The 12,036-nt window shown below is 44.5% G+C and overlaps 1 protein-coding gene across 3 annotated transcripts in view; it reads left to right on the forward strand.

Moving 5' to 3' along the window:
* LOC126278592 (sodium-dependent neutral amino acid transporter B(0)AT3) overlaps nt 1–12,036 on the forward strand; it is a 561,831-nt gene that overhangs the window by 325,523 nt on the left and 224,272 nt on the right. The gene's annotated exons all lie outside the window — the stretch shown is intronic.

A 12,036-nucleotide genomic window follows, 5' to 3' on the forward strand; every position in this document is an offset into this window, starting at 1 on the left:
CAGTCAAGTAGCTATCAATTGGTCTCACTAGGACTGAGTGCACCCAGCTTGCCAACAGCGCTCGGTAGACCCGGACCGTCACTCATCGAAGCGCATCTCGTGGTCGTGCGGTAGCGTTCTCGCTTCCCGCGTCCGGGTTCGATTCCCGGCGGGGTCAGGGATTTTCTCTGCCTCGTGATGGCTGGGTGTTGTGTATTGTCTTTAGGTTAGTTAGGTGTAAGTAGTTCTAAGTTCTAGGGGACTGATGACCATAGACGTTAAGTCCCATAGTGCTCAGAGCCATTTGAACCATTTGAACCACTCATCGAAGTGCTAGCCAAGTCCAATAGTGCTCTACTTTAGTGATCTGACGCGAAACGGTATTACCAGTGTGGCAAGGCCGTTGCCTGCTTCGAAAAGACTTTTACAAACTCTGAGGACAGGTTCTATACACCAAAACAAAAGAGAAATGGCTAGTAAACATGAATTCTACAATGCATGTCTGAAGAACATTGTTCATCTACGCTACTGTAAAACGCACCTCTTCTACTGAAAAAGGTATGCATTTTACAGCACCTGTTTACCGGATTTTTTTTCTTGTTTTCGTCCATCCCATCTTATCTCGAAACATTGAAAACAAAGAGCTTCTTATCGAAGAAATGTTTCACAGTATCATAGATGAACAAGTGATCATAGCTCGTAATGTATGAAATTTAGAGCTCATGTTTAACAGACACTTTTGTTCTCGTTTTCGTTTAAGGAACCTGTCCGAAAATTTTTCAAAAGTATCATTGAGAGACACTATAAACTCCGAAAGGCACTGTGCAGTGCAAGTTGGTGGGTATATCGCAGCAATATTATCGATTTTCTGTTCTATTCTATTCACGTACTGAACAGAATAGAAATGACTGTGTGTATGTCTCTAAACGTGCTCTAATCTCTTATCGCTATTCGAGATACAGCACGTTGACAGCTTGATGGTCACAGTGTCTTCCCTAAAATAAGTTCTACAATTTTAGTCAAGAGGGTTTCGTAAGAACTATGTTATATTTTTTCCAGGAGTTCCTATTTAAGCTCCCCGAACTTTTCCGTTACACACTCTCGTATGGGCTATATCGAAGTACTACAGACCTAACTGCTGCTGATCGCTGTTTGGCGACCTTTTTCAATATTCAAGTGCCTGAATATAGAGGTGGGTGTTGGTGTTGGCTTTTCGCCGTTGCTTCTAATCCTATTGCGTTTTTCTGTATTTGGGTTCCTGTCTTTTGGCTATGTCACGCCTTTCTAGTTCTATTTAACGTATTTTATAGACAGGAGTGTCCTTTCCTTATAATTTGTGACGTTTAAAACTCCTATCTTTAACTGATGATCTTTGGTCTCTTACTTCTAATTTGCCTAACGTAATACTGCCCCAGTCTATTCAGTAGATCGTTAGGAGTAGCAGCGCGTCCCTGAAGTGCGTTTGTTGTCATGCTTGCTTGGTAAGGACTACAAATACTGGAATAAAGCTATGGAGTGTAACTGGATCTTCCGTTGGTACTTGTTAGAACAACATTAAATTAATCCTGTAGGACATAAGCAAAATAAGTTGTAGAATTTTGTATCCAATTTCCTTTACAAAGGAATTTCATTTTCCCAGAACCCTACCAACAAACCTAAGTACTCCAGTCGTCATTCCTAACACTGGTTTTAGGTGATAGTCCATTCCATACCGCTTTTTACTATTACTCGCAAATACTTAAACGATGTTACGTCCTCAAGACGTTCAATATTAATCTTGTAATCAGATAATGTCACGTTCTTTGTTTCTGTTATATTTAACCATGTTTAAAGAGAGCTGTCGTTAATTACACACTCGTAATATTTTTCAAAGTCATTTTTCATTTGCTTATGGTCTTCCAAACTCGATATTTTCATATATATATATATATATATATATATATATATATATATATATATATATATATATATATATAGGGTGTTTCAAAAATGACCGGTATATATATATGACAGCATGGTCAGCTAACAATTTTGTACTGTACGTATGCAGCGACTTAAGGAACAAATTGGTAGATTTAGAAATACAGATACAGCGTCCTTCTGTTGTATTGTCTCAATATGTGAATATTAAGTACAAAGGCTTTTCTGGAAAAAGAGTCGAACCAACGTTCAGAGTGCAAAATAATCTCAGTCCTTAGTCCTCGTGATATAAGTGATTGTAAATCTGAATAAACAAGATGACTCTCTGCAACGTTGTGCGTTGCTTTGTGAGTTCTGCCGTACAACTGGCTGCGGAAGGTTTCCGCCAGTTCGCTGACCGTTGTGCTCTGTCTGAAAGGGGTAAAAGAGCCACTTGCATCTGGCGCGGCGACCCGCGTCTGTAGACGAGACGGGATTCTGTTAATAATTAGCACTGCCCGTGTAACTGGAGCGCGTTAATTTGCCTTCGCGATAAACGAGCGTAACGTTTTCCGTAACAAGAGAGATTCAACGCTCCAACATCCCGAGGAAGCTCCTCCAGTTTGGCATCCTCCAGTAGCAGAAATGGAATGTGGACTAAAATGTTATCTTTATAGCAGTAATTACAATTTCGTAGCAAAGGTTTTCGATGTGCAGGAAAATACTGAAAGTTATAGGCAGTTCCACAAGAAAGTGTACGCCGTTATCTGTATGAAATAAGAGACTAGTATAAATACTTATTTAAATGAAAATACATGTAATTAGTAACTGCACAATTACCTAATAGCTGATCCAATCGCCGCTATTATCGATTACAGCTTGGAATCTTTTTAGCATACTTTTCACGAGATTTTCTGTTCATTTTCTAGGTAACTATCTACATTCTTTCTTTCTTTCGCTTACGCCATAGTCCTGCAGCGATCGCAGGGTCGGCGTGGTTACAACGGATTTGGCAATGTTGGTTTTATGGGTTGCCGGATGCCCTTCCTGCCGCCACCCCGTACCCCCCGGGATGGAATCGGAGTACACCAGCTGTCTGCATCTAGTGAAATAGTGCGAACGTATTTAAAATGTCTGCGACGCGTGTAAATGAGGCGGAACGTGGGTACCAGCCCGGTACTCACCTAGTGGGATGTGGAAAACCGGCTAAAAACCACATCCAGGCTGGCCGGCACGTATACCCAAGTCCAGGAAGCAGCACGTTAGCGCTCTCGGCTACCCTGGTGGGTCGGTAACGATCTACATATTGTCCTGATTTTATATGACAGCTGCTTCAAAGTAAATATTGGCTTTCCTTTAAGCTTCATATTAAAATATGACCAAACATTTCCGATCGGATTTACACCTGGAGACAATGCAGGCCAATTCGTCGCGACACCTCATTATCTTGTTTCCACGCTGTAGAGAGAGGGTTCTTTTGTTTCGTACCATTATCCTCTTGAAGCACCCGGTTTGCCTCGTTCGAACCAAATATCTTCTTAACCGCAGCAGGCATCTTTGATAAATATTGCACATTTTTCACTGCCTTGCGACGCTTCATACATTTTGCACTCATTTTAAACTGAAACCGGCGAGACAAAACATTCAACTCGCACACTTTTTGTCTACACACTGTGAAAAGCGCATTGAGTACAGATTCGAGAGGAGTACCAGAGACGTCGCTGTGGACGTTAAAAATTTCTTGTGGAACATGCTGTATATGGTATTTTGTAAGCTGTACTAGTGCCTAGAGCATATTATATTGTCAAAATTTTAACGGACAGCACACGTCGCACAAAATATCAATTTAGGATAAAAATAACGAATGGTTCAACGTCGAAACTGAAATGTACGAAAAACTCTTCCGTCTAGGATGCAAAATTGCACTGGTTGGACGAAGTAAGGGAGACATCAGAAGACGATTGACACAGGACAAGATAGTTTTCTCGAGTGAAAGAGCTTTACGGGTATGAGATACTGAGAAAGAAATGAGGATGAAGTTTCCTGTCAGCGTACGTGTGGAGCAAAGCATTATGTGGAAGCGAAGCTTGGATTACATAAAATCCATCGACGGAGAAACTCTAAATATTTTAAATGATAAAGGAAAAAAACACTTCTCGCAAGTTCTCCAATAGCACCAAGCGTCTGAACCCAGCTATGTTGTATGCCTGCAGCATCGGGGCGTCTAAATTGTGTAATTGAATGTATCGAAAACAGCAGCAAATCGGCGATCGTACGTAAATCAAATTTTCAAGCTCGAGTCGTCGAAAAAGGAAAGACACTCCATACTACAAGCATTTGCTGTCAGATTAATATATGAAGTCTCGCTTCTTTTATTTCGTACGATGAAAAATGTCTTATCTGTACATCCTTCGTCAGTGATCTGTGTTCGCACATTTTTTTTTCAACAGGTCACCTCTATTACTTCAACTAAGGAGCTTATTAGGTTTAGTTTTTAGTGAATAAAGAGCGTGCAGAAAAGCGTGGTACCTTTCTACCGACATTCAAAGGGCACTTCACTTTCTAGCTTTTTACTGTCTCTGTTTTATTTCTCATATTTATATTTGATCGCATTATCATCCCTCTCTTTAGATTAGCCTGAAATTTCTAAACAGCCGTTACTCAAACGTAGCCACTTGGTTAGTAGTTCTAAGGGAAGTACGCTGCACACCTTACTGACTAGTATTTCTTCAGCAAAGTCCCTGCAAAGTGGCAGAGAGGTAATGACAGGATCGAAGCTGTGTAGCTGAGTCAGTAAGGGTATTACCCGCGAAAGGTCAGGTTCCGCATTCAGTTGTGGTCCGGCATTCAGTTTTAGCCTGTCAGTAAATTTCAGTCATGCTTCGTTGCAGAGTGACGGATTCTTTCTGGAAAGGTATCGTGGATCTTGCTTTGACTTATGAGCTGTGAATGAAGTAAAAGTTTGCTCAAAACCAGTAACCATATTACCGAACTGAGTGCAGTGTATTTTGAACAGAGATTCATCTAATAGTAACACAAGTTTTTAAATTTCTCTGGAGAAACGTGATACGCTGGACTGAAACTAAAAAAGAAAAAGAAATGCTGTCATTCGAATGCCCTTGGCACAAATCCTTAAATACGGCTGTCATAGAAATAAACAGGCAACTCTCGAGCAATTAGGGACAGCAGAGAAAAGTATTTTAGAGGCAGCCGCGGTGTCACATTTATATTCTCAATACTAATGCACGGAATCAGAGAGAGGAAAACGGTAAGTTGTGAACCTTACCGAATTGCAGATAGCTGTCTGTGCTACGGGATGCAAATGTGTCCTGCTTGTTCGAATGGTGGCAATGAAGCTGACAGGAGTAATGTAGGTCATGCGTCAATGTTGTCTACTGCTGCGAGATTCGGCGCTCAGTTGCAGCCAGGTGGCTGACGCGCGGTGAGGTCATGCCTTGTAACTGCCTTTTACTGAAACTGGGTGAAACGTGGTGTGAAACGGCGTAATGAACTATCTGCCACTTATTCCCTGTTAGCTGGAAAATTAACTTCACCTGCGAATCTTCTGTGCACTCGACCGTGGTGATATAGAACTAACTACTCGTCCAGCAGGGATTTCAGCCTATAGAAACAAACCTGTAAATCTTATAAATTTTAGTTCTTCGCCGATTCCTGTGAAATTTTGACACAACGTTGAAATCGAATACGGGCGCTCTCCATATGTATGTAAAAACACACGCATATTCGAATGCAGCTTTGTTCGAAAATTTCAGGGCAATAGGTGAAGAGCTTTCGGAGATTTAAAATTGTGAACAAACGAATATTCACTCCTATATAAATAAAAATGTAGGTGAAACTTCCTGGCAGATTAAAACTGTGTGCCTGACCGAGACTCGAACTCGGGACCTTTGCCTTTCGCGGGCAAGTGCTCTACCATCTGAGCTATCGAAGCACGACTCACGCCCGGTACTCACAGCTTTACTTCTGCCAGTATTCGTCTCCTACCTTCCAAACTTTATGGTAGAGCACTTGCCCGCGAAAGGCAAAGGTCCCGAGTTCGAGTCTCGGTCGGGCACACAGTTTTAATCTGCCAGGAAGTTTCATATCAGCGCACACTCCGCTACAGAGTGAAAATCTCATTCTGGAAAAATGTAGGTGTTCAATTGTACAATACCGTAAATCTCCTAAGTTCTTCACTGATTGCTTCGAAGTTTATATAACATAGCATTCGAACATGCACACTATGCTACATATTTTTAATATACGTATATGTCAGCTTCCTCCCACTTCTCTGGCCATCTCCCGATACACTTCCATTTTGTAGCATGTTGCGTACAGCCTGGATGCACAAAGGTAGACGTGCAACTCTGTGCGTGCGTCCACGTCCACAATAACATAAACAAATGGCTTCATACCGGTATCGTGCCTGGCAAGCGTCATAGATGCAAGTGTTCGTTTACTGCGGTACATAAATGTTTCAAATGGCTCTGAGCACTATGGGACTCAACTTCTGAGGTCATCAGTCTCCTAGAGCGTAGAACTACTTAAACCTAACTAGCCTAAGGAAATCACACACATCCGTGCCCGAGGCAGAATTTGAACCTGCGACCGTAGCGCTCCTGCGGTTCCAGACTGTAGCGCCTAGAACCCCACGGCCACTCCGGCCGGCCATAAATGTTTCAAATGGCTCTGACCACTAAGAGACATAATTTCTGAGGTCATCAGTCCCCTAGAACGTAGAACTACTTAAACCTAACTAACCTAAGGACATCATACACATCCATGCCCGAGGCAGGATTCGAACCTGCGACCGTAGCAACAGCGCGGTTCCAGACTGAAGCGCCTAGAACCGCTCCGGCACACCGGCCGACGGCAAGCGTTATCCTGTTGGAAAACTCCCCATATCCTGCTGTTCATTAACGGCAGCACAACAGGTCGAATAAGCAGGTCGATGTGCAATTTTGCAGTCTGGGTGCGTGACATAACCACGGGAGTGCTACTGCTGTCCTAGGAAATCGCACCCCAGATCGTAACTGCAGGCATAGCTTCAGTGTGTCTAGCACGCAGACAGGTTGGTTACAGCCCTCAGCTGGCCTCCCCGTAACCAACACACGGCAATCACTGGAACCATTCAATGAGCTCTCCCTTGACACCACTGAAGTCGCAAGTGGCGTCTGATTGGGGCCAGCGGAACGCACACTACAGGCGTCTGGCTCGGAGCTGCCCTTGAAGTAACCGATGTGTAACAGCTCGTAGCGTCACTGTGTTGCCAACTGCCGGTCAAGTTGCTGCTGCAGATGCTGTACAACGCGCCAGAGCCACGCGCCGAATGCGATGGTCGTCGGCTTCCCTGCCGGTAGTGCCACGTTGCCGTGCTGAGCCAACACCACCTAGACTACAGGCCTGCGCGCACACTTGTGACGTCACATACTGATGGCCGGGTCTGTATCGGAACGCGCCTGTTAAGCACTCTGCAGCTATACGACCTTTACAACTCTTAGGGCTGAGACCGCATAGGGATTTCTTGTGCTTTCCTCTTCTACATCGCCTTGCGATGAAAGTATGCAAATCTATATCGTTGCGTAAAGTAACTGAACAAAACTGCCCTATGTTATTTCAAGATGTAAAATTATTTTGACGATTTGCCTTAAATACGCGTCTCTAGGCTTGAATAGAAACTGTAATTTTAAATTCTGTCTTTTACCTCAGGATCTACGTTTTCTTGCAGTAAAAAATCGGCAATATGCAACAACATGCAGCCATTTTCGGTTTTAAATAAGGCAGCTGGTGAACCTACAGAATTTAAGAGTTTGTTTCCCCGGTTGTTTTAGTAAATTTTCCTCTCCACTTCAAAATTTTCTGACCTCACACGAAACTCAAATCATTCGAAATGGAGCACCTCCTGACGTAATGTTTAACAAATCAAAAAACCCGAAAAAACATTTCATTTCCCTGTTTCTCCAGACTTTTAGTAGCTTAAAAATGAAAAGATTGTTTTTCCTATATCCTCGACTGAAATTCGTGTCATAGAGTGCTGTTAATTTAATCACAATGCACTTTCCTCGGAATTCTGCTTTATATACTGCTTAATCTGTCGAACACTGAATTCATTAAAACAATTTTCTAAGTTGGTTTACTCAAATTAAAATTATTTCCGAATAGCTGTACATGTAAAACTCAACAAAATCATCTGTAGTTCTTCCAAATCAAAGTACTAGGAACTCAATAATCTGGTAGGAATGATAAGGAATACTAAACATTTTCGAGCCACACTAATTAATATAACTATTCTGTGTAGGAACAGTTGCAAATATGAGAGACATTTCACAGTCAGCCTCGTATTAACCTCGCAGCAATGGCCCACAAATAAGAAACAAATTATACTGGTACATGATACATGGTTCAAATGTCTCTAACCACTATGGGACTTAACTGCTGTGCTCATCAGTCCCCTAGAACTTAGAACTACTTAAACCTAACTAACCTAAGGACAGCACAAACACCCATGCCCGAGGCAGGATTCGAACCTGCCACCGCAGCGGTTGAGCGGTTCCAGACTGTAGCTCCTAGAACCGCTCGGTTACTCCAGCCGGCGTACATGATATATAACTACTTCTAAAAACAATTGGCAAATGCGGTGCAACGGAAACAAATAACACGCTATAAATGTTTTGTTATTTACTTTCCCTTGAATGATGCGTAGACACAAATTCCTGTCTGAGAATAGCTGCAATCTAGCGATTTCTCAACTTCACTCATTTGGGAAATCGAAACAAGTGCACTTTCATGCATTTTTGGGATTTATAGCTTCCCTGGCAAAAGGGAACGCAACACTTGTATCCCATATTTCGAAGAACTGTAGGCGAATACCGTATGAAATCTGTATCAGTTTCACGTGGCACACACTTTCAACACAACATACACGTCAACTGGACTGCCGACTAAAGATAAGATGGCCAACAGTTTGTGACGTCACGTGCCAATATGGGCGCTGTGCCTTGGCCTTGTATCTCGAAGGCTTTGGCTGAGCCCGGTCTTCATGAGACCGTACATTCCCGTGAGTAACGCTGCCAGCAGTCGCGTACAGTGGCTACGTTCCGGCCAACACTTTCTGCAGTATCGGAGAAGGAACGCCCGGTTTATCGCAGCACTATTAAACGACGTCGTTCAAGCTCGCTGAGGTGTTGACAGTGACGTCTTTGTCGTGTTAAAGGCGTTCTTGACTAACCTCGCCACGACCAGTCTCAAAAGTAACTAACGATCACGACCATTATAGTGTGTATTTAAAGCAGACCTGATTGGCATCGTCATGGTGGTGATACTAGCGCACCTGCGGAAGAATCATTAAACTTGACTTCGGCAAGGCGTTTGATACAGTTCCCCACAGTCGTTTAATGGACAAAGTGAGAGCATGTGGACTATCAGACCAATTGTGTGGTTGGACTGAAGAGTTCCAAGATAACAGAACGCAGCATGTCCTTCTCAGTGGAGAAAAGTCTTCCGAAGTAAGAGTGATTTCAGGTGTGCCGCAGGGGAGTGTCGTAGGACCGTTGCTATTCACAATATACATAAATTACCTTGTGGATAACATCGGAAGTTCACTGAGGCTTTTTGCGGATGATGCTGTGGTATATCGAGAGGTTGTAACAATGGGAAATTGTGCTGAAATGCAGGAGGATCTGCAGCGAATTGTCGCATAGTGCAGGGAATGGCAATTGAATATCAATGTAGACAAGTGTAATGTGCTGCGAATACATAGAAAGAATGATACTTTATCATTTAGCTACAATACAGCAGGTCAGCAACCGGAAGCAGTAAATTCCATAAATTATCTGGGAGTACGCATTAGCAGTGATTCAAAATGGAATGACCATATAAAATTAATCGTCGGTATAGCAGGTTCCAGACTGAGATTCATTGGAAGAATCCGAAGGAAATGCAGTCCAAAAACGAAGGAACTAGGTTACAGTACACTTGTCCGCCCACTGCTTGAATACTGCTCACCGGTGTGGGATCCGTACCAGGTAGGGTTAATAGAAGAGATAGAGAAGATCCAACGGAGAGCAGCGCGCTTCGTTACAGGATCATTTAGTAATCGCGGAAGCCTTACGGAGATGACAGATAAACTCCAGTGGAAGACTCTGCAAGAGAGTCGCTCAGTAGCACGGTACTGGCTTTTGTTGAAGTTTCGAGAACATACCTTCACCCTGGAGTCAAGCAGTATATTGCTTCCTCCCACGTATATCTCTCTAAGAGACCATGAGGATAAAATCAGAGAGATTAGAGCCCACACAGAGTCATACCGACAATCTTTCTTTCCACGAACAATACGAGACTGGAATCGAAGGGAGAACCGATAGAGGTACTCAAGGTACCCTCCGCCACACACCGTGAGGTGGCTTGCGGAGTATGGGTGTAGATGTAGAATGTGAGCAAATTGTTGCTTCATGTGGCTTGCGGAGTATGGATATAGATGTAGAATCTTATGCGACTGGCGCGAAATTTGAATAAACATCATCTACCAACTTTTGCTCATGTCACTCAATTCCTTCTCTATATTGCGGTCTTTTCCATGTGGATGTAATTCCAAGAAATTTGAGTCGACATTTTCAGCTCCAGATGGTAGTGACTGAGGTAAAGTGCCACAATATGGGTCCAAATCAGTACACTCCGAGCTGAGCTGAGCGAGACGGCGTCGGCTGCCGGGCACTCCTCGGAGGTATTAGGTCCTCGGAGCACAGTTAAGCCCGTCGCACACGGAGCAAGGTTCGCCGCATGTTTGCGAGATGGCGTGCATGCCTGGCGGCTTGCAGGGAAAGGATCCGGCTATCTTCCATGCCGAAGCTCTCCCACGGTGCAAGATCGGCAGCTAGGTGTGTTGTGATCGGCTACTTGTTGTATCGAACGAAGGTGGCTGCTTCAGATACAGATGTTAAGAGCAAACTGGCGTTATTAGCTGTTTTGGTGCTAAACGATGGAGAAATGCATGCTAATGAGAGAAGAAGGAAGAAAGAATGGACGAAAAACTGGATTAAGAGGACAAACGCTGAAAAGGTGTGCTCTCCATGCTTCATAAAGAGTTGAGGTTAGTTCGCATAACAACTACTTTTGTTTGAAAGTATCACCATTTCATTACTGTTTGACTTCATAAATATACCAATAATGACTGTTATATACGACTTTATTTTATTTTTGCTGTAGCACTCCTTGCTCGTCGTACAATCCTGGAAATGGAAAAAAGAACACATTGACACCGGTGTGTCAGACCCACCATACTTGCTCCGGACACTGCGAGAGGGCTGTACAAGCAATGATCACACGCACGGCACAGCGGACACACCAGGAACCGCGGTGTTGGCCGTCGAATGGCGCTAGCTGCGCAGCATTTGTGCACCGCCGCCGTCACTGTCAGCCAGTTTGCCGCGGCATACGGAGCTCCATCGCAGTCTTAACACTAGTAGCCTGCCGCGACAGCGTGGACGTCAACCGTATGTGCAGTTGACGGACTTTGAGCGAGGGCGTATAGTGGGCATGCGGGAGGCCGGGTGGACGTACCGCCGAATTGCTCAACACGTGGGGCGTGAGGTCTCCACAGTACATCGATGTTGTCGCCAGTGGTCGGCGGAAGGTGCACGTGCCCGTCGACCTGGGACCGGACCGCAGCGACGCACGCCAAGACGGTAGGATCCTACGCAGTGCCGTAGGGGACCGCACCGCCACTTCCCAGCAAATTAGGGACACTGTTGCTCCTGGGGTATCGGCGAGGACCATTCGCAACCGTCTCCATGAAGCTAGGCTACGGTCCCGCACACCGTTAGGCCGTCTTCCGCTCACGCCCCAACATCGTGCAGCCCGCCTCCAGTGGTGTCGCGACAGGCGTGAATGGGGGGACGAATGGAGACGTGTCGTCTTCAGCGATGAGAGTCGCTTCTGCCTTGGTGCCAATGATGGTCGTATGCGTGTTTGGCGCCGTGCAGGTGAGCGCCACAATCAGGACTGCATACGACCGAGACACACAGGGCCAACACCCGGCATCATGGTGTGGGGAGCGATCTCCTACACTGGCCGTACACCTCCGGTGATCGTCGAGGGGACACTGAATAGTGCACGGTACATCCAAACCGTCATCGAACCCATCGTTCTACCATTCCTAGACCG

The sequence above is a fragment of the Schistocerca gregaria genome, chromosome 6 (genome assembly GCF_023897955.1).
Source record: "Schistocerca gregaria isolate iqSchGreg1 chromosome 6, iqSchGreg1.2, whole genome shotgun sequence".
Taxonomy (NCBI): domain Eukaryota; kingdom Metazoa; phylum Arthropoda; class Insecta; order Orthoptera; family Acrididae; genus Schistocerca; species Schistocerca gregaria.